Raw genomic sequence first — 20000 nt, 5'->3', positions numbered from 1 at the left:
AAGAGTATAGGGTTGGATATTGTTATTGCCAATGCTCTGGGCAGTCCGTCTCATTTACATTGAATTACCCCAAATAACCACAGCCCACACGTGTTGTGGGTTTAACTGTCCAAATGTATATTGGTTATGTATATTAATGTACATAATCACTCTTCTCTCTCTCTCTCTCTCTCTCTCTCTCTCTCTCTCTCTCTCTCTCTCTCTCTCTCTCTCTCTCTCTCTCTCTCTCTCTCTCTCTCTCTGTGTCACTGTTAGCAGGTGACAGGCAGGACCCAATAGCAGACAGTTCAGGTAAAGGGTAATTTATTAACGCAAAAGGCAAGGAACACCGAGAGCACGACGCCGGTAACACGGGTCACACAGGGAACACCGGGAACACCGGGAACACACAGGACACAACTCACCACAAACTACAATGATCCGACAAGGAACAAAGGAAAGACAAGGCCTTAAATATACCAAACACAGGGCACGCAACGAGCAACAGCTGAAACACATTAGGGGAGGGAGCAGTGATCACACAGGAGGGAAACTTGGGGAGAAACAAGACAGAGATGCCAAAGTAAAACAGGAAACACAAACACAAAACAAGACAAGGGAACGGACAGACCATGACACTCTCTGCTCGTCGTGTAGCAGCTGGGTGGACTTCTGTAGGTTGATGAGGGAGTAGGAAGTTTGTCAATCCAACCTATAATGTCAGCTGACCCTGAGTTCATCTGGAGCGTGCTGGTCAAGGATAACGAGCCATCTGCTACATGATCACGCCTGTAGCACACAGTGTCAAGGGCAAGGGCCAACCCTGCTTGGTTTTTGTCTGATAAAGATCTGGATAAAAAAATATCCAATCTACATGTTAGAGGTTATTTTCTAATTTAATTTTATAAAATTTGACTGGATTAATCATTTGGATTTTGTTTATTTTACATTTCACTTAAATATATTTAATGCTTTACGGTAACTGCAGGCCGCTGTACCAAATTGGGCTGTGTATATACAATGAGGATATGATGAATGGGATGCAATTATGGTTTAATTCGATGCAACAGCACAATCTTCAGGGTTTGACTTCCCTAGCAGTGGCTAATGAAGCTGTAACAATTTCATATATTCCTATGTTTTGTAATTACTGTGTTTCTTTTCACTAACATCCTTTAACAAAACATAAAGGACAGCAAATAGAGATGGATTTATTCAACTGGACGAGCAATTTTGGCTCAAAAATAATGTTTCTTCTGCGGCTTCTGTGTGTCTCCAATATAGACTGAAAAATAATCAGGCCATGTCTTTCCATTTAAATATCCTACGTGACCCCAATGTTGTTTACAACAACAGGACCATGGCTAAATTGCCATAACAACTTTATTTGAGACATAATTACACATTTTAGACATTAAACACAATGCCAAAGGGTGAAATAAGCAAGGATGTCCACTTAGGCAACAGCGGAGGAAGTTTATAAGTGTAGACTATCTCACACACAAGACAATTAAAAGCGCTGTTCTTCTTCACATCTGAAAAGGCCAGATGGGAAATGCCACATAAAAAAGGATTTCAAAGTGGATTTCCTCAATAACTTACAGAGCCAGAACCAGTGCCTTCCTCTTTTATAGGTGTTTAATTGTCAAGTTGGGTTAATTTAATTTAATGGGTTCATATTTCTTTCACTTTAACAATCAGAACTTTGTCGTTTCCTTTAAGCTCTCCACTCTGTAGAGTCCTTTTATTTTTCGTTCGAATAGACCCTTCTCATCGTTAACTTAAGACCATTTTAGACTTCCGCGCGGTTGAATAATGCAGTGGCCGTCCGCTATTCCGGCAGCGCCACCTCCCTGCATGGCTGCGTTCTGAAGTTGCCTTCTCTCCCTGCGACACGCTGACGCATGCCCACGTTCACGCCCTCGTTCACACTCCGGAGTGGTCATTGTACAACAAGAGTAGCAAGAGCATCAATTAATGAACACATTGTCCTTTCTTTTTTTTTCTTCCTGCGTGTCCGGCTGTTCACGCAAGCATGAGGGTTTGCTGGCGCGCTAGAGCGCAGGTGTCATGTTTGTAATTCAGCAGGCCCCTTTGATTCACCAGAGCCTTAAGACCTCATTTTCTTCAGTAAATATAATTATATATATATATATATATATATATATATATATATATATATATATATATATATATATATGAAAGAAAATCATGTTGCTGCCAAGCACAACCTGCGTTTGACCCAGTTTAGACCATACATTGATCCGGCCGGGGTTCATGCATGAATGAGTCTGATGGCTTAATAACTGCTATGTGGGGAGAGTAGGGAGGGAGAGTGTGTATGGGGGGGAGGGTGTTGCACTGCAACATTACATCCACATGAAAAGCAACGTTTTCAGCACTCAGACATTTATTTCCTCCAACACCGGTGCTAATTAAGAGTTTAACATCAAACGTCAGATGCGCGGCTGCCTCGAACTCTCCACCTGGAGACTAATCCCGGCTCCTGTCGCCTCACTACTTAGACCCTCCGACAATAAGCGGCGGCCGTAGGTAGACGCTGCCGCTCCATCGCGGGATTAAAGCGAGTCTGTGTGGACGGCGGGGGTGGCACTTTATTAACACGTGGGATCAAACCTCCACCACCGCGTCCTCCCGCCTCCTCCTCCCCCTCCTCCTCCCCCTCCCCCTCCCTCTCCGCTCCGCTGAAGCCGCCGAGTGAGCAAGGCTTTTATTTCTAAATGCCACCTTGATGAGCAGTTTATCGCGGTGGTTTACGCCTGCCCTGAGTAATAAAAACAATGACGACTGTTTGTTCTGGACCGTGAACACTTTGCGTTGGGAGCGAGATAGAGTTGAAAGCAGCTTTTAGAAGTGTGGGGCCACCTCACCTTAAAGACGGTGTGTGATGGCGTTGGAGGGGTGTCTGAGGTGAATGGAGGGGAGGGGGGGGGGGGGGGGGGGGGGGGGGAGCACAGACCGTGTTCGCCCCGCCCGTCAGAATTGGAAAGTGTTTGTTGAGGGGCAGGTCAATCAACCCCACCTCGCGGACGATTGGATGAGCGTCAGCCAGTCGGATCCGGGCTGGATATCGTTAGCTCACCATTTTCATGCGCCTAAAAACGTGTTTTGTTCAAATAAAAACGAATTCCAAAGCAGCATATTTATTTCAACTTATATTTTATAATAATTAATCATTTTCTAGAAAGGTCCAAGCAATTCACAGGTTTCTTCATCATCTAGATCACGTGCTGGGGTCCGCTGATTAGCATATAGTCAATCTTGTTCGGAGCCATGCTGCCTTGTCAGGCGGGCGGTGAGAAGCGCCAAGCGCAAGTAGCTTTGTGGGCGGTTCTATGGCGATGTTGCTATTTTACCGGCGCATTAATGACTCTTGCGCCCGGCGCATATCTAAAAAGGGTTGGTCTGAAGTAGCCTAATTACCCGTAGGTGTGGTTTGGGCATAACGTGCAATAAACCAATAGTAGTACCATCTCCCATCCCCTTTAATAGCCATGAGCGCATTTAAATCTGACGAGTTGATATTTTGATATTTTCTCAGATGAGACAGATGCATGACCTCATGAATTTCAAACTTCAAATGGCTCAGTTTGTGGCCAAATAATATGGCCTGATTCACACAGGGAATAGCGTTTTCTTCCACAACTTCAGAAATACTGAGTCCTCAAATAAATTTCGGCAAAGAAAACTTAACACACATATGATATGCGGTAACTGTGGTTCTATTGAATGGTATACGCAATACATTAACAAACATAGTTTCTTACCAGTATTGTATGCATTGTCGTAATCGACTTGTGTTCCTAATATGCATGCGTCCCCCCGTTAATAGACATTGCCATGGACTGTATTATGCGTTTCGTGTTTAGTTTGCGTGTGTTTAAACAGATGGACGCAGACACGCCCGCTCGCATTCATTAATTATTTTACACACAAACACACGCCCGCATTCATTCATTCTCACTTGCGGTAAAACAATGTTTTCTCACGATCAAATATTCATCAATCCTAAAAGTTATCTTGTACATGATGTCTGTGTCAAGAAAATATGTGTTTGCTGTACGGTGTTTGCAGATGCATTGATTTAAAAGTACAACTTATTACTGCTGTATCAGCGGTGCTTTCCCAAATAATTTCCCCAAAATGTGTGGCTAGGTAGATGAGAGAAGCTAAGTTTATGTGCGAGGTGCACAAGCAACAATATGCATCCGCCATTAAAATAGCATCTGAACAACGCGCCACTGACTTTAAACCAGGTATTTCCTGGTTTGTGGCGCAATTGTTTTCTGAAACTGCAAAATAGCACCAGGGAACGTTTGCGCCAGAACAAGCCTCCTCCTTTCGCCGAACCGCCCCTTGGGGCGCAAGATCATTCCCTAATTTACCGACGCGTGGCGGTGGAGGGAAAAGAACGCTCTGCGCCAGATGCAAACTAGCAACGACACATGCGTCAGTGTAGAAAGTCAATTGCGTCGGATGCAAGATAGGGCCCTAAATCTGGAGACAAAACGAGATTAGCGGCAAGATTTAGGCTGGGGGGTAATGTAGTGTTCAGGGTTGATACAGTGCAATGCAAATATTGGACTCTTCAAGAGCCTGTTTGCGTGTGTTTGGTTACTCTGGGGGGAGGGTGGGGGGCATTGACTGTGTTTGTATGTTTGTGTGTGTGTGCGTGTGTAGTTATCAGAATGGAAAATACCTTTGTAGCTTTGGGCATTTTTACAGGCATATCTAACATCCTTTTCCCCATCCGCCTTCTCGTCTGTCTCTTCTCTTTCACAGCTTTGGAGAACTGCTGTGGTCTTTGTGGTCTGTTTCGCCGATCTCTGTCACCACAGGGGGAGAGAGAGAGACAGAGAGAGAGTGATGCAGAGATGCAGAGACACACAGAGAGAGAGAGAGAGAGAGAGAGAGAGAGAGAGAGAGAGAGAGAGAGAGAGAGAGAGAGAGAGAGAGAAGAGAGAGACAGTAAGAGAGAGAGAGAGAGAGAGAGAGAGAGAGAGAGAGAGCGAGAAGAGAGACAGTAAGAGATACAGAGAGAGAGAGAGAGAGAGAGAGAGAGAGAGAGAGAGAGAGAGAGTGAAAGCAATAGAAAGAGAGCGAGAAGAGAGAGAGTAAGAGATACAGAGAGAGCGAGAGAGACACACATCGAAGCGAAAAAATATAAAAAAAACAACAGGAAGAAAAGCCCCGACCAAACAGAGCACAGCAAGCATTCAGCAGAGTGACAAACTCAGCAAATCAGAGGGTGGCGGGGAGAGGATGAGGAGATGGGGGGCCTAAACAGGCTCCCGGCAGTCCATTCTGACCTCCCTACAGTCTCCTATGTGGGGGTGTTGGGCCGCAGCTTTGCTGAATCCTACTTTTTTGGCTAAGTCACTGGCCTGGACTGAAAAGCCTGCAATGAAAGCCTTGCTTGTGTCAAGCATTTAATAAGAGGTTGTGTGTCACTTTGTGTCTGAGTTTCTGTGTGTATGTGTTCTGTGTGTATGTGTCTGTGCATGCGTGTGCTCTGTCTATCATTGCGGTGCACATGCTGTATGTGTTTTGTTGGGAAGTGATTATTGGTTATGCACAATTCATGGATATGGATAATCTGACAGTGTAAAATGATGCATGAGCACATACAGGCTGCCTGACAGGCGTTTGCATTCATGAGCAGAAATTCAAGGTGAACTTTGAAATGATACAAGGGAACTGCCTATTAATGGTAATTATGGGCTACTTGTTTTAAACATGCTTTTCAGTAGGTAGAGGTGATCCTTAAAATGCCTTATCTTTAGTTCTGATGAAAAACAACCAAACAGGAAGAGTGGTCGCTCTTCATCCCATAAGGGCCAACATTTAGTATCCACCACAGAGAAACTATAACAACAACAACACAGGGGTTATGACCAGAGCTAGTGGTCCTGCAAGAGAAAACCCCAGAATGATGCAGGGACCACCTTAAGGCGAACACCTGGCTTTCCCTTCGGCTCGCAGGAACAAACCGGACTCAGGATTCAACAGTAAATATCATCTAGTTCTATCTGCGATGATGCTATCATATTGATGGAATTATTAACCTTTGAAAGTCGCCCGTGGCATGTCACACATGTCACGCAATCCAAGTGCATTTTGTGAGCCCTGGTAACATAAGCAACGAGGCGAAACTCACAGCCCTATCCATGCACATGTCTGCCCACATGAAGTACATGTGTGCAAAGACGCGTAATTATCTGATACACATATCTTTGTTAAACACGCACTCACCCATGCCCACACACACAAACACACACACAAACACACACACACACACACACACACACACACACACACACACACACACACACACACACACACACACACACACACACACACACACACACACACACACACACACACACACACACAGACTCTAACACACATACATGGTTGACGTGGCACAAACACATTATTCACTCCAGGCTTCGTGAGCTGACACATATTCACAACTCCTCTTCCTCTCCCTTCTCCCTCGATCAGCAGAAAGGAGAAGCAGCGGGGTGAGATGTGTTGGGGCGATGGTTTCCCTGGCTTGGTTGCTCCCGCTTCGCCTCCCCCGCAGTTCAGAAATGCAGCCGCTCCAGAACAGCGCAACACAAACTGGAGCAAGAGCAATGGTGCCCACAGGACCACAGCCGACGCAGAACAGAAACACGCCCCGGACAAGTTGTGAGTACTTCACGACACATGAAGTGATTATGTTTTGTCGGTGCGGCGTGAAACAAAACCAACGTTTTGATCGGGCTGCCCAATTCAATATCGATCAATATAACAATGTGACCAGTGTGTTGTATTCCCGAAATAGGGAATAAAAAAAGTAGACACATGTGGATAAACAACAAAACCTGTGAACCCTGAACCGCTATTATGTTTATCCGGCGCTAGCTGTGCAATAGATCTGGACATGAAACAAAAATGATTTTAAGATAAAATACGTCACACTAACGGAAAGAAGAGGAAGAATGGCTGCTTAGAGCTGGATGGGTTTGTATGTGTGTGTGGGTGGGTGTGCTTTTGTGTGTGTGTGTGTGTGTGTGTGTGTGTGTGTGTGTGTGTGTGTGTGTGTGTGTGTGTGTGTATGTGTGTGCGTGTGTGTTTTTTTGTGATGCGTTGTGTGTGATGTAGTGTTGAGATATGTATGTGTGTGTTTGTGTGTGTACTTGCATTTGTGATGCAGTGTGTAGGGGCTGTTTGTGTGTGTGTGAGGGGCGGGGGGGACTCCTGTGTGCAGAGCGTGTAATCAACAGGGCCGACCATAATGCTGACTTGGCAGGAAGGGGTGGAGCTCCTCCACCCAGGCCTGTGCCAATCCCAAACTCAAATGAAGTGAGGGAGAGGGGGATGCAAAGAAAATATTGGGGGGAGGAGGGGGGATTTAACAAATCACTGTCACCCTAATTAGGTGGTAAAAGTGATTAACCATGTGTACTGTTTAAACCACAGCCACATCTGCCACAGACCCCAACACACACACACACACACACACACACACACACACACACACACACACACACACACACACACACACACACACACACACACACACACACACACACACACACACACACACACACACACACACACACACAAACGGTTTGCATCATGGATTCCTGCTCATTTGCATGATGATATTAATATAGTAAGATGGATGAATTCCTGGAACATTGCCATCGTTAATTCTGTTGTGTCATGGCAGACATTATAGGATGGTAAGGACGTGGTTGCTGTGGCGGCGGGCTGGTTTATATGTTATTTTATCAGTTCAGCTGTGAGCACAGTTGCTTTCTCAATCCACCGCAATCAACCATCTGGTGTATAATAGCGCTCAAACCCAGTTAGTACACTAGTGTTCAGTCCTTCTGTATCTACTGTATGTCACAGCTCATTCACATCATTGTTGTTATACAACTACAACTACTAATCTCTTCTCGCTATGATCGTTTATTGTAAGTACATGTCGAGTGTCAAACTTTGTGACGTTCATGAAATAATCATAATCATAAAGCAATAATTATGCTATATCTACTACATTGCTTGTGTTTTGCTTGTTTATGCTCTTAAAGGTAATATTCTGTCTTTAAAAGACAAAATGTTTCACGTAGGGTTACTGTGTGTAAACATGTTTGTCCAAAATGCATTTCATAGTGCAACAAAGACACATCCAACCCCGATCCCCCAAGCGTCGGTCTGTGCGCATGCTCGTCGTTTGAGAGGGCGGACCGGCGGTTTATGTGCGAGAAGCGGAGAGTAGGCCATTTTGTGCACTTTCACCCCGGGTATGTCTCTGATCTCGCTGGGGTTCACATCACACGCCTTTCACAGCTGTGTGGCCCGTGCCCAGTGGCTAGAACCCGAAGCATGGGCGTGTGTGTGTTTGTGTGTGTGTGTGTGCGGGGAAGGGGGGGGAGGGGGGCTGTACGTGCATCAAAGCATGCAGAGGAACACTCCTGGTGTCTTGCATATACATGATGTGCCCGTCAGAGTAGGAACATGGACAGAGAGGGGGGAGAGAGAGAGGGGAGAGAGAGAGAGTCTGAGACAGCCAAACAGACACAGACAGAGTGAGAGAGAGAAAGAGGGGAAGAGAGAGAGATAGATAGAGAGAGCAAGAGCGACAGGAAGGGAGAGCGAGAGAGACACACAGAGACAGAGAGATTGAGAGAGACACACACACACACACAGAGCAAAAGAGAGATGAGAGGGAGAGTTTATGCCTCTGCCTTTGCCACAGGGTTGCTCTTTGAGGGGCGACTCTGCAGACAGACAAACAGACCAACAGACAGACAGACAGATGGACAGTCCGACAGACCAACTCCGAGGGCACAGTAAAGCCTCCTAGACAAGCCATGCCTCCCTGGGAGCAACACAGACACACACACACACACACACACACACACACACACACACAAACACACACACACACACACACACACACACACACACACACACACACACACACACACACACACACACACACACACAGACACACACACACACACACACACACACACACACACACACACACACACACACACACACACACACACACACACACACACAATGACTGAGTCTGGCCTGGTCGGGGGGAGGGGGAAGTCCACAGCTCGAAAAGCCTGCAAGCCGCCAAGCGCAGAGCCATGAGAAAACCATAATGAAAGGCGCATTCAGCGAAAATCGACTGTGTGTTTAAAAATAAGAAGAAGGGCTGCGAGATAAAGGTCTGTCCCCGCAGGTCGCTGACGGGAGACTCACGTGTTCAACGCACACCTGCTGAACACACCTACCTGTTCTGCTGCCCGTGTCAGCTGGGGCGCACCGCCGTCAGAACACATTAGTCATCCGGCGCCTGTTGCACTGCCCAGATGCACACGGAGCCAGATGTAGTGTGTAAGAATTATAGTTGGAGATTCAGGGGGGCTGGCTGGCTACTTTGCATAGGTTGTTCGTTTGTTCACATTGAAGGGGAACACCGACTTTAGAGCTCGTCTGTAGAGGCACGGTCGCCCCCTCCCTGCCTACGCACATGCACACGCATACTATGCATGCTGCACACACATGCACATGCACACAGACATACATACGCACACAAAAACACACATGCATTGACCCATGCGCACATACACACACACACACACACACACACACACACACACACACACACACACACACACACACACACACACACACACACACACACAAGCCCACGCATGCCATACTAACGCATGAACATACACATACACACACACACACACACACACACACACACACACACACATACACATACACACACACACACACACACACACACACACACACACACACATACACACACACACACACACACACACACACACACACACACACACACACACACACACACACACACACACAGAAATAACTACAGTAGCTTTTCTTGAGTCCACCCACTTGCGGGAGGATCGGAGCAGTGCACACGTGAGCGCTTCAGGACCTAAATCAATACACAGGGCTTTTCTAATGGAACTTCTGTTCGAGATGGTATTCAAATCAGTGAACTTTATAAACTATTATTCACGGTCCAAGTTTTCTGATGCTGCATTCCATGCTTGCGGTGCATTGAACTTATACCACATCCATATGACGTGGAACATAGACACACATAAGGGAAATGACCACACCCCTTCACCAGACAAGAATAAAGCATATTAGTGTTTTAATTTTGCCCTGCGGGTATCCCGCGCATGACGTGTTTACCTCTGCCTCTGCGTCTCCCCTCCTTTTGCGCAACGATTTGATATTACCTCTGGTCTGTTTTTCGGCGCTGCGACCCACGCAACGCTCCGGCTCCAGAAGAGGGGGCTGATGGGTTTGCTTTTGTGACGAACCCGAGGGTTTTCAAAGACACGAAACCCGGCTCTGCGCTCATACAGGCTGGGAGGAACGGCGCTTCCTAAACGCGCGCTGTGGAAACAACAGGGTAGAGGAGCTCCCGTCTTCACACGTTAGAAGACCTTCGCCTTCAGCCGGGCGCCTTTTACCGCCTGCACGCAGGGTTTTGGAGACGCAACTTTTTTGGGGCAATTACGCTCCTGTGATATCTGGAATAATAACAACAACTGTTGTTTGAGGAGTGTATTTTCTTCTGATGTATTGGAGGACGATGTAGGCTCTTGGCACGAGATCATAGTCCAAGTATTCTGGAATTGGGAACGTTTTATCCCATTGGATCGTGGAACAAGTTGGACATTTACTGAATTATTTTTTTGGACTCGCCTCGTACTTGAATATCAACATTCTTTTTTTCATTTCCTCGACGTTTATCCATATTAATAATGATTTTTGTGGACTTGCCGAAATCAAGGTGTGGAATTTGTAAGCACTGAACCTCAGCAACAAGAAGCATTATGCGTCAAAGAGACTGATAACTTACTAAAGGTAAATTCTCATTTCTAATGTCTTACTCTGCTCTGCGTTTATTTCGTCTTCATCCTTCTACGTGATACATCAGTGGCTTCCAAATAAGGGCTCCACGATTATAGCTATTTATTTTTTTCTCTGTTTGGCACTGCAATCATTAAGCTGGCATGTTCTGGGCAGAATACGCAGAAAGGAACTGGACAACTAATAATGCGCTTATCAAACCGCGGGGTTTCCTAAGCCACCCACCGAATAGGATGTTCCATAATTCAGCTTGTCTTAAACATAACAAAAATTGGAACTCTCTATAAAGGAGCGTTGCAATTTGGGTTCCACCGCCCTTTGTGATTTTAAGGTTTGCGCACGGGAAGGCGCAACACTTTTGCGGACTGGCGACCAGATATACAAAGGCAACATGGGGTGGGTGGCTGCTGCTGACCCCTTCTGTGTCCGAGTTATCCCTTGAAAAACCAAGGTTATGGGAAAAATGACCCCTAATAAAGGCCGACCCTACTTTTTGCTGGAATGGCTAGACTGGTTAGTTATGGTTGGTTTTCAATTTGACTGGAAAATGTGTGCGTCACTTTTCACACACACACACACACACACACACACACACACACACACACACACACACACACACACACACACACACACACACACACACACACACACACACACACACACACACACACACACGCACATACACAATAGACACACTCCAAACATAATCCGCGTGCTATTATAAAAGTAAACATTTGTTGATTGATAACTCACTGCAATCAACGCAGAGATGCTCGTGTGACTCCAATCCACGTTAATTAATCATTCAACATTGGTTGCGCTTGCATTCATTAATAGTGATAACATAACAACGCACTGACCTAACTATTAGGAATAACTGTAGCATAACGCCCTGTCATCATCCCTGTCTTTGCACTCCCTCTGAGGCTTCTTCACCATCAGGATGGTGGTGTAATTGGGTGGAGGGTGTGATTGGGTGGGATGGCGCGATCTACGACCCTGGTTTTCACCAGTTGGCACCGATGCGCCACGGAACAGATCGGTGTGACTCTCTCTTACCCCACTCCTTCTGCTGTCCCTGCGTCCTTGTTTATGCGTATTCAATACCTAAATCAACATTCCGCATTGGGAGATAAATTAAAATACCGTCCCGAATTGAAAACAGGGTGATTGAAAATGTAGGAAGCAAAAACTTGCGTCATTTTGAAAATACATCAGATTGTTAAAGACAGAGAATGCGTATGATCTCTGTATTTTATATAGGATAGGTGTTTTTAAATGCACGAAAAAATCCCGTAATTCCGGCGTATGCTGTGTGACATTGGAAGTTCCCGGTTCATACGGCAGGGGGAGGTGTAAAAACACACACCGTCCCTGGGGACCAACGTGTTGAGTTCTTCGGTGGAACAGCCCGGGACATGTGAAAGAGCAGCTTCGAGACCGTTAGAGGTAGAAGGAGAGCATCACGGTCGTCAACACATATTTCTCAGAACAATTGAAAGACGAACAGTCAACAGGTGAATTGGCCCAGCGCATTCCTGATGAGGTCGCTAGATATATTGTGCTCTATATGCTCTAATTCTCTTTATGATATAGTGCTCTATGATCTAGTGCTCTAAATGTAGTGCTCTATATGCTGTAGCTTTATATCTAGTGTGCTAGCCCTCTATGCTGTAGTGCTCCATGTGCTCGAGTTGTGCTGCCTCTATATATTCTAGTCTACTGCTATATATGCTCTAGATCAGGTAGGCTACTGTAGCATTATATATTTTCTCTATTGCTCCATATGCTCTATTTCTCTATGTGCTCTCTATGCTCTAGTGCTATATATCTAGGGCTGTAGCACTCTACATGCTCTAGTGCTCTATATCTAGTGCTGTAGCCTCATGTATGCTCTATATCCAGTGCTGCTGTAGCACTATATAAGCTCTAGTGCCCCATATCTAATGCTTTGGCACCATATATGCTCTAGCTGTGCTCTATATCTATCTAATGCTGTAACACTATATGATCTGGGGCTCTATATCTACTGCCGTAGCACCATATATGCTCTATATCTAGTGCTGTAGTAGTCTGTATTCTCTAGTGCGCCGTATCTAGTGCTCCATATTATCTATAGTCTCTATTGCTCTAGGATTCTGGTGCTCTATATGCTCTTGTGCTCTACTGCTCGACATGGTCTAGTGCTCTATGTGCTTTAGCGCTATATATGATCTAGTGCTCTGTATGCTCTATTATTCTTCATCTAGTGTTCTATATCTAGTGCTCTGTATGCTCTTGTGCTCTATATCTCGTGCTTTAAATCTAGAGCCTTATATCTAGTATTTATAGTGCTTTGTATTCTCTAGTGCTCTATATCTACTGTGTGGTGGATGTGGAGGATGCAGTGGTGTTGGATGTGATGGTGGATGTGGAAGAAAAGGGTGGTGTTGGATGTGGAGGATGTGGTGGTGGATGCGGTCGTCGAGGATGCGGTGGTGGATATGGTGGTGGATGTGGTGTTCAATGTGGTGTTGGATGTGGTGTTGTTGGATGTGGTGTTGGACGTGGTGGTGTTGGATGTGGTTTTGGATGTTGGTGGTGTTGGATGTGGTGTAGGATGTGGTGGTGTTGGAAGTGGTGTTGGATGTGGTGTTTTGGATGTGGTGGTGGATGTGGTGGTGTTGGATGTGGTGGTGGATGTGGTGTTTTGGATGTGGTGGTGGATGTGGTGTAGGATGTGGTGGTGTTGGATGTGGTGTTGGATGTGGTGTTTTGGATGTGGTGGTGGATGTGGTGTAGGATGTGGTGGTGTTGGATGTGGAGTTTGATGTTGGTGGTGTTGGATGTGGTGTTGGATGTGGTGTTGGATGTTGGTGGATGTGGTCTTGGATGTGGTGGAGTTGGCTGTGGTGTTTGTTGTGGTGTTAAATGTTGGAAGTGTTGGATGTGGTGTTGGATGTGGTTGTGTTTGATATGGTGTCGGATGTTGGTGGTGGTGGATGTGGTGTTGGATGTGGTGGTGTTGGATGTGGTGTTGGATGTTGGTGGTGTCGGATGGGGTGTTGGATGTGGTGGTGTTGGATGTGGTGGTGGATGTGGTGTTGGATATGGTGGTGTTGGATGTGGACGATGCCTGGGACAGGCAGCGACCCCCTGGGGCTCCTCATCCAGTGCCCCTCTGCAGCGGGGGAAAGACCCCTACAATCAGCCCCTCGTCTTGTTCTAGCATCCTGCAACTTGCTTCCGCTACGAAAACTAAAGCACCACCACCAGCCCATCCCAACACCCGTCCTATTTTGGCCGATCCACAGACCTCCTCTCCCATTCACACCGAGACCCTCCGTCATGTGATCCAGGAACTTGTCCGTCGGACTCAGCCCGAACCGGAAAGGAAAGCAAAAAAGGAGATGAGGATGAAAGCCAAGCCAAAAACAAAATAAATCTCATCCAAGACGGGGAAGAGGAGATGAATAGATGAAGATAAAGGGGAAGTTGGGTTAAGGGGAGGGGGAGGGGGGGTTCCTGGAGATGGATGGAGGGGGCTGTAGATGGTAGGCTCGGTGTAGGCTCGGTGGTGACAGAGACAGACAGCGGCGTTCTCCTGCCCTGTCCTTACAGCGCGCTTTGTCTCTGACACGCGGCGCGCTCCGGAGTAAATACACAGCTATCACTCACCACTTGACAGTCAGCACTCGCAGAATAAACACACACACATTCACATGCACCCACACAAACACCTTGAGACACACATGTATACACACTGAGACACACACACCAAAAGGTGCGCGTAAACAGACACAGGCATTCACTGAGAAGCGCATTCACACATTCATGCACTCAATGAGACTTGCTTTGACACGCGCAAATACACACGCTCAGACATGCACACTAGGGCATGCACATACACACACATACACATGCTGAGACCTGCCTTCACACCACGACACAAAAACACACACACACAAATTCATCATAAATCATTTAAACACACTTGGCCTACAAACAGAAACACTTGTATGCTTGTAGACTTGTTCAGTTGTATAGATGCGGTTCTGAAAAGTCCGAAGGCATTGCATCCCCAAGCACCGGAACCTCTGAGAACATCATGTTATTGGTCAACACCCCGGGACGACCCCTTACACACACACACACACACACACACACACACACACACACACACACACACACACACACACACACACACACACACACACACACACACACACACACATACATACACACACACACACACACACACACACACACACACACACACACACACACACACACACACACACAATACACCCCCCCCCCCAGTTTCGGGGGGGGGAGATCTTGGAGGTTAACCAAATTTGTCAAGTGTGGGGTCAGCTCCTCTAATTAGGCTCCACACCATACTTGATGAGCGATAGGGAGGGTGGGAGAGGGTTAATGAAGCTTGGAATGATGTGTGGGAACGGCAAGATGGGAATTCCGGCCCGGGGACAGGAAGCTGCCACAACGCTCTGTTGGCAGAGCCTTGACTTCTTTTCACAAGTGTCTGCGGTCGATATTGAACATTGAACTCTCTAGAGACGCTTTTGGATCCCTGGTTCAGAGTGTGCATTCATGTTGTGCTTGGTTGCGTGCGTATGCGTGTCAGTTTATATTTTTGTGTATGTGTGCGCGTGTGTGTGTGTGTTTGCTTGTGTGTGTCTGTGTGGGTTTAAGTGCGTGTGTGTGTGGGGTTGTTTTGGCAGTGGCTTCGAGCAAAGTCCCCCAGTCATTAAAAATGCACCACTCTCGTGAATCCTCGTCTAAAATAGCTCCATGTGACACTGGAAGTGATTGTTTCCTTACAAAGCTTATTGTTTCAATTCAATGCAACAAACCAACAAGCAAACACATTGGACAAGATACAGAGCGTTATAATGAACAATCTTTCCAAGGAAGTCCTTCAGCGCTGTGCTTCTTTTGCTGTCTAGTCATACTCCTTAGCTTGGCTCCGGGCTGTGTTGCTCCCAGACAATATGTTCAACTAGCGTGTCTCTGACTCTATTCTAATTCCATCGGCATCATAAAGAGCATGTGTGTGGGTTTGTATCTGATTGTGTGTGTGTGTGTGTGTGTGTGTGTGTGTGTGTGTGTGTGTGTGTGTGTGTGTGTGTGTGTGTGTGTGTGTGTGTGTGTGTGTGTGTGTGTGTGTGTGTGTGTGTGTACCGTGTGAGAGTGTGAGTATGACCGTGTGTGTGTGTGCGAAATATCCCGCCGGCGCGAAGGAAACTCCGCACCACCCTGACACCATATTCACTTCTTCATAAAAAACAACAGAAGAACTGTTAAGCCACTGGAGATTGACAAGGTGAATGTGTATGTGTATGTGTGTGTGCGTGTGCGTGTGCGTGTGAGAGTGTGTGGTCAGGCAAGTTTGTGTATGTGTGTGCACATGCATGTCTTTTTTTGTTTTTATTGACAGCTGTTCAAACATTTTCTGAAAGGGCTCTCATGCGCTTCATGGTCAAAAGCACAGCCCAGCCCAGCAAAAAAAAAAATTCTGACAATATAAGCAAGTTTTGTCTCTCTCTCTGTGACTCTGTGTCTCTCTCTGTGTTTCTCTGTGTCTCTCTCTGTCTCTGTCTTGTGCGTGTGCGTGCACGCGTGCGTGCGTGCGTCTCTCTCTCTCTCTCTCTCTCTCTTTCTCTCGCTCTCGTCATGAGGAGATTGCAGCTTGTTCACGCATTGATTGTGCAGTCTTGCAAGGTAGACTAGTGAACATTCTAGTCTTGGTGTATAAATACACACTTTAAGGAACGTAGTGAACATTTGTTCGATAGAAAATGCTATCAGCATTTCTTTATTGTTAACTACTACAGCAATCCTGTAATGGTTCAGGATGGCTGTTGTACATTCTTAAGTATCACCGAGCTCAGTAGTGCTATGTTGATGAAATAGGTACGATATATACTTAGTTTTCATGTAGGCGGGTTCACACAAAAACACACAAATACACACACTCACACAGATGGCTCTCTGCATCCTACACAGAATTGTTTTTATGGGCGCCAAGATATTTCTTCAACACCACAGTGATATCTGCAGTGCATCTTCTATACTATAATAAACCAAAAATACTTGTATGTTTTGACAATTTGTTCCAAGCCTGAAATTATTTGGAAGACAACTTTGTGTGTGTTTAATGAGCGTTCTGGTATCTCATTTATTCTATAGCAGCCATGGTAACCTTGCCTTTCGGTCAACAAACAACAACCCTCTTCTGTTTTCCTTGAAGAGACCAGAGAGAGACATTTGATCTCAGGTGGGCAGATAATCATCCGTGTTTCAGTTCAGATTTCTGTTCGTACTCAACCATTCCCCCAGAACTCACTGGGACGGAGCCCGTCCACGAGCAAATCAGGGACGGGGCCACTCTGTCGCTGAGGACAACGGCATCGTGCTTCTCCGTAGACGCCAGAAGAGGTTGGCCACTCGGCTGATGTTCTCTCAATCTTTCTCTTTCCAACGCGTGTGTGTTTAGTGTTGTTCCTTTGTTAGGTATTTCCATGTCCTCTAAGTCAACTGAAGCCAAAAATAGTCTGTGGCATTTTGGCCTGGAACGGCCCAGCCCAATCTTTTGCACATTATGTGCACATTATTTAGTGCACTCGCAAAGCTCGCCCTGGTTTGAGCATCCTGTCTGCCAGCAACAGCAGCGCCCAGTAAAGTTCTTCAGCCCCCATGGCCCATTTTGCTGAAGGTCCTGCAGCAAACATATCAGTCAGTTTGGCAAATTTGGCAGCATCTTTCTGAAGGGCGTGTCTGTGTTGGCCAGCAGCTATCTGTGCCTCCCCCACGATTGGTATTATCCAGGGCTGCCAGAAACCTGACAAGACATCAGTCTTGTCAGAACCCACATATCCCAGAAAGCCACATGCCTCGGATCGAAAATATAAATCATGTTTTCCCCCCAATTTTTTTTTGATTTTTAGGTATTAAGGTGTATATAATTCTTGCATTTTTTATGGTATTATATGATATGGTATTGATTTGTTGAATGTGAATCAACTGCATTCGTTATGTTCAAGTAACCCACACTCATTGTACATAGGCCTATTGATTCAAATTTACATTTGACCAAAATATATTTCGTATGTTTTTATTGGGTCGCAGTAGGAGCCGCGGGCGATAGATATTATAGCACTGGAACCCTTAAGGACCTACTCACGCCACGGTCAACTTACCTTATCTTATGGCCATGCAAGGCAAGGGACGTGGGCTGCCAACGTAACACCAGGAGGTCTTAAACTCCCAGTGCCTCTCCGTGCCGTCAGTGGTACGTACGGTGTGGCCGCGGGCCGAGCTCAATGCCGCTCAGCTATGCCTGCGTACGGCCACGGAGAGATCCCAAAGCCCTCTCGACGTTAGTACCAAAGCCTTGGGCCCAGCCTTGTGCGCCTTTATACAAGGTAATAAAAAAATAAAAAACATACAATATTATCCACCGGTTGGTTTCGCTCTTTAGCAGTGTTAAGGGGCGAAATGTAACAAAATGAGGAAAATAATAAAAAGAAGGCTGGTTAGTTGTGTAGCCAGCCCCCTTAAGCACGTGGACCCACTAGGGTTAAGTGCCCCGTGTGTCCGACGGCCGGTCCAGCCTCTTGATTGTTCCCCAATTCATGACCCTTGTGACTTCGGACACTGAAGGGTGTGATGTCTTCAGCCCTGACTGTTCGTGGCAGGCTCATGCAGTATGGAAGGTAGGGCTGTGTTCCTCGTGCTACTGGCGGCGGACTGCCTCGTTGCAGAGCAGATGCTATCGAGGACTCAGCTGTGCCCAATTGTCTTCCTCATAAAACTTGATAGAGGGGTTTCTTTTTTTGTGCCCCCCCCCGCCCCCCCCTCCCACGCTCACATATCGACCGAAGCATCTGCCGGCAATTTGTCTTTCCGTGACGCAACGTGTTTAGACGCACAGAGGTTTTCCAACGTCCTCCCGTGCCTCCATTTGTCTTGTTGTTTTTGAAAAATCGAATAAAGTAAACACGTGGTTGTAAAACGCTGACGGTTCATATAAAGGCCCCGTCAGCTCAGTGGAACCGTGCAGAAGAAAGAAGAGAGACGTTTCTTTGTGACCGCGACGCGCTACGTCTCATTAGGTCCCTAATGTGGTCTCTGTCTTAAGGCCCACCACAGCTGCATACCGAGCTCTGCATGTTTTTGGTTCCTGCTGAAGTCATGGCTAATGTGTTGTCGTGCTGTTATGTTCTGCTTTCGAGCTGGGCCAAACAAAGGAAACACAATAGGTTTTTTCCCTCCTGATGTTTCTTGTCCTATCGCTGCTTGTTTGCCTCCTTTCATTACCCTCTGTTGTGTTTCACGTTTCCTCCACTCTTACTTCCTCCTCATTTCATTGTGTTCACCGTGTTGCTCACTTCAACTCTCAACTCCCCCTTCTCTCTCCTCCTCTCCTTCACCACTCCTCTCGTCTGCCCCCTTGTCCCTTCCTCTGTCTCGTCTCGTCTCCTCCCCTCGTCTCCCCTCTCCTTGTCTCTCCTCCTCTCCTCTAACCCTCTCCCCTCTCCTCCCTTCTCCTCGCCCCATCTCATCTCCCCTCCCCCTGTATGGAGTCGAGCCTGACCGATCAGCCGACGCAATGTGTTGAACCCCTCGACAGTGAAAGCCTCGGTCGCCACTCGGGTTTTCTCTGCAGTTGTTAGGCTTATCTTTCGCCGCCTCTTCCGCCTCCTCTTCCACCACCCCTTTCCCCTTTCACTGCTCTGTATGTTCCCCATTTTTACGGTCGGTTCTCTCAGACGAGTGACTCTTGGCAAGGCTGAGCAGTCAGAGTGTGGGTGGACGATGTGGCTGGTCCAGGATAGAGAGAGAGAGAAAGAGATGGATGGAGAATAGGTTTATCTAGTCAACATTGAACTTGTGATCATTCGGTAGCATTTATTTTTGTACAATTACTTCCTAACCCCAATGGAATTAGACGATAGATGTTCATTGATTTAAATAATATTAATTATAATCATAATAAAAAAAAATTTGTATAACAATATGGTTATGGGATTTGTCATAATTTTAATAACAAAGAG

At 46.4% G+C, this 20000-nt stretch overlaps 1 protein-coding gene and 1 long non-coding RNA gene across 2 annotated transcripts in view; both read left to right on the top strand.

Annotated features, from left to right (window-relative positions):
• The first annotated feature begins 3295 nt into the window (after positions 1–3295).
• LOC132467918 (uncharacterized) overlaps positions 3296–20000 on the top strand; it is a 185981-nt gene continuing 169276 nt past the window's right edge. Inside the window, exon 1 of the long non-coding RNA XR_009528118.1 lies at positions 3296–3399. This is a non-coding gene — a long non-coding RNA (uncharacterized LOC132467918). The remainder of the gene's footprint in view (positions 3400–20000) is intronic.
• Positions 10245–20000, top strand: part of adgrb1a (adhesion G protein-coupled receptor B1a) — a 78667-nt gene continuing 68911 nt past the window's right edge. The window contains exon 1 of the mRNA XM_060065252.1: positions 10245–10938. The gene's annotated coding sequence lies outside the window, so the exon portion shown is untranslated. The remainder of the gene's footprint in view (positions 10939–20000) is intronic.

Source organism: Gadus macrocephalus, chromosome 11 (genome assembly GCF_031168955.1).
Source record: "Gadus macrocephalus chromosome 11, ASM3116895v1".
Classification (NCBI taxonomy): domain Eukaryota; kingdom Metazoa; phylum Chordata; class Actinopteri; order Gadiformes; family Gadidae; genus Gadus; species Gadus macrocephalus.
Note: the sequence above shows the minus strand (reverse complement) of the source record. Positions and strands in the feature narration are given on the sequence as shown.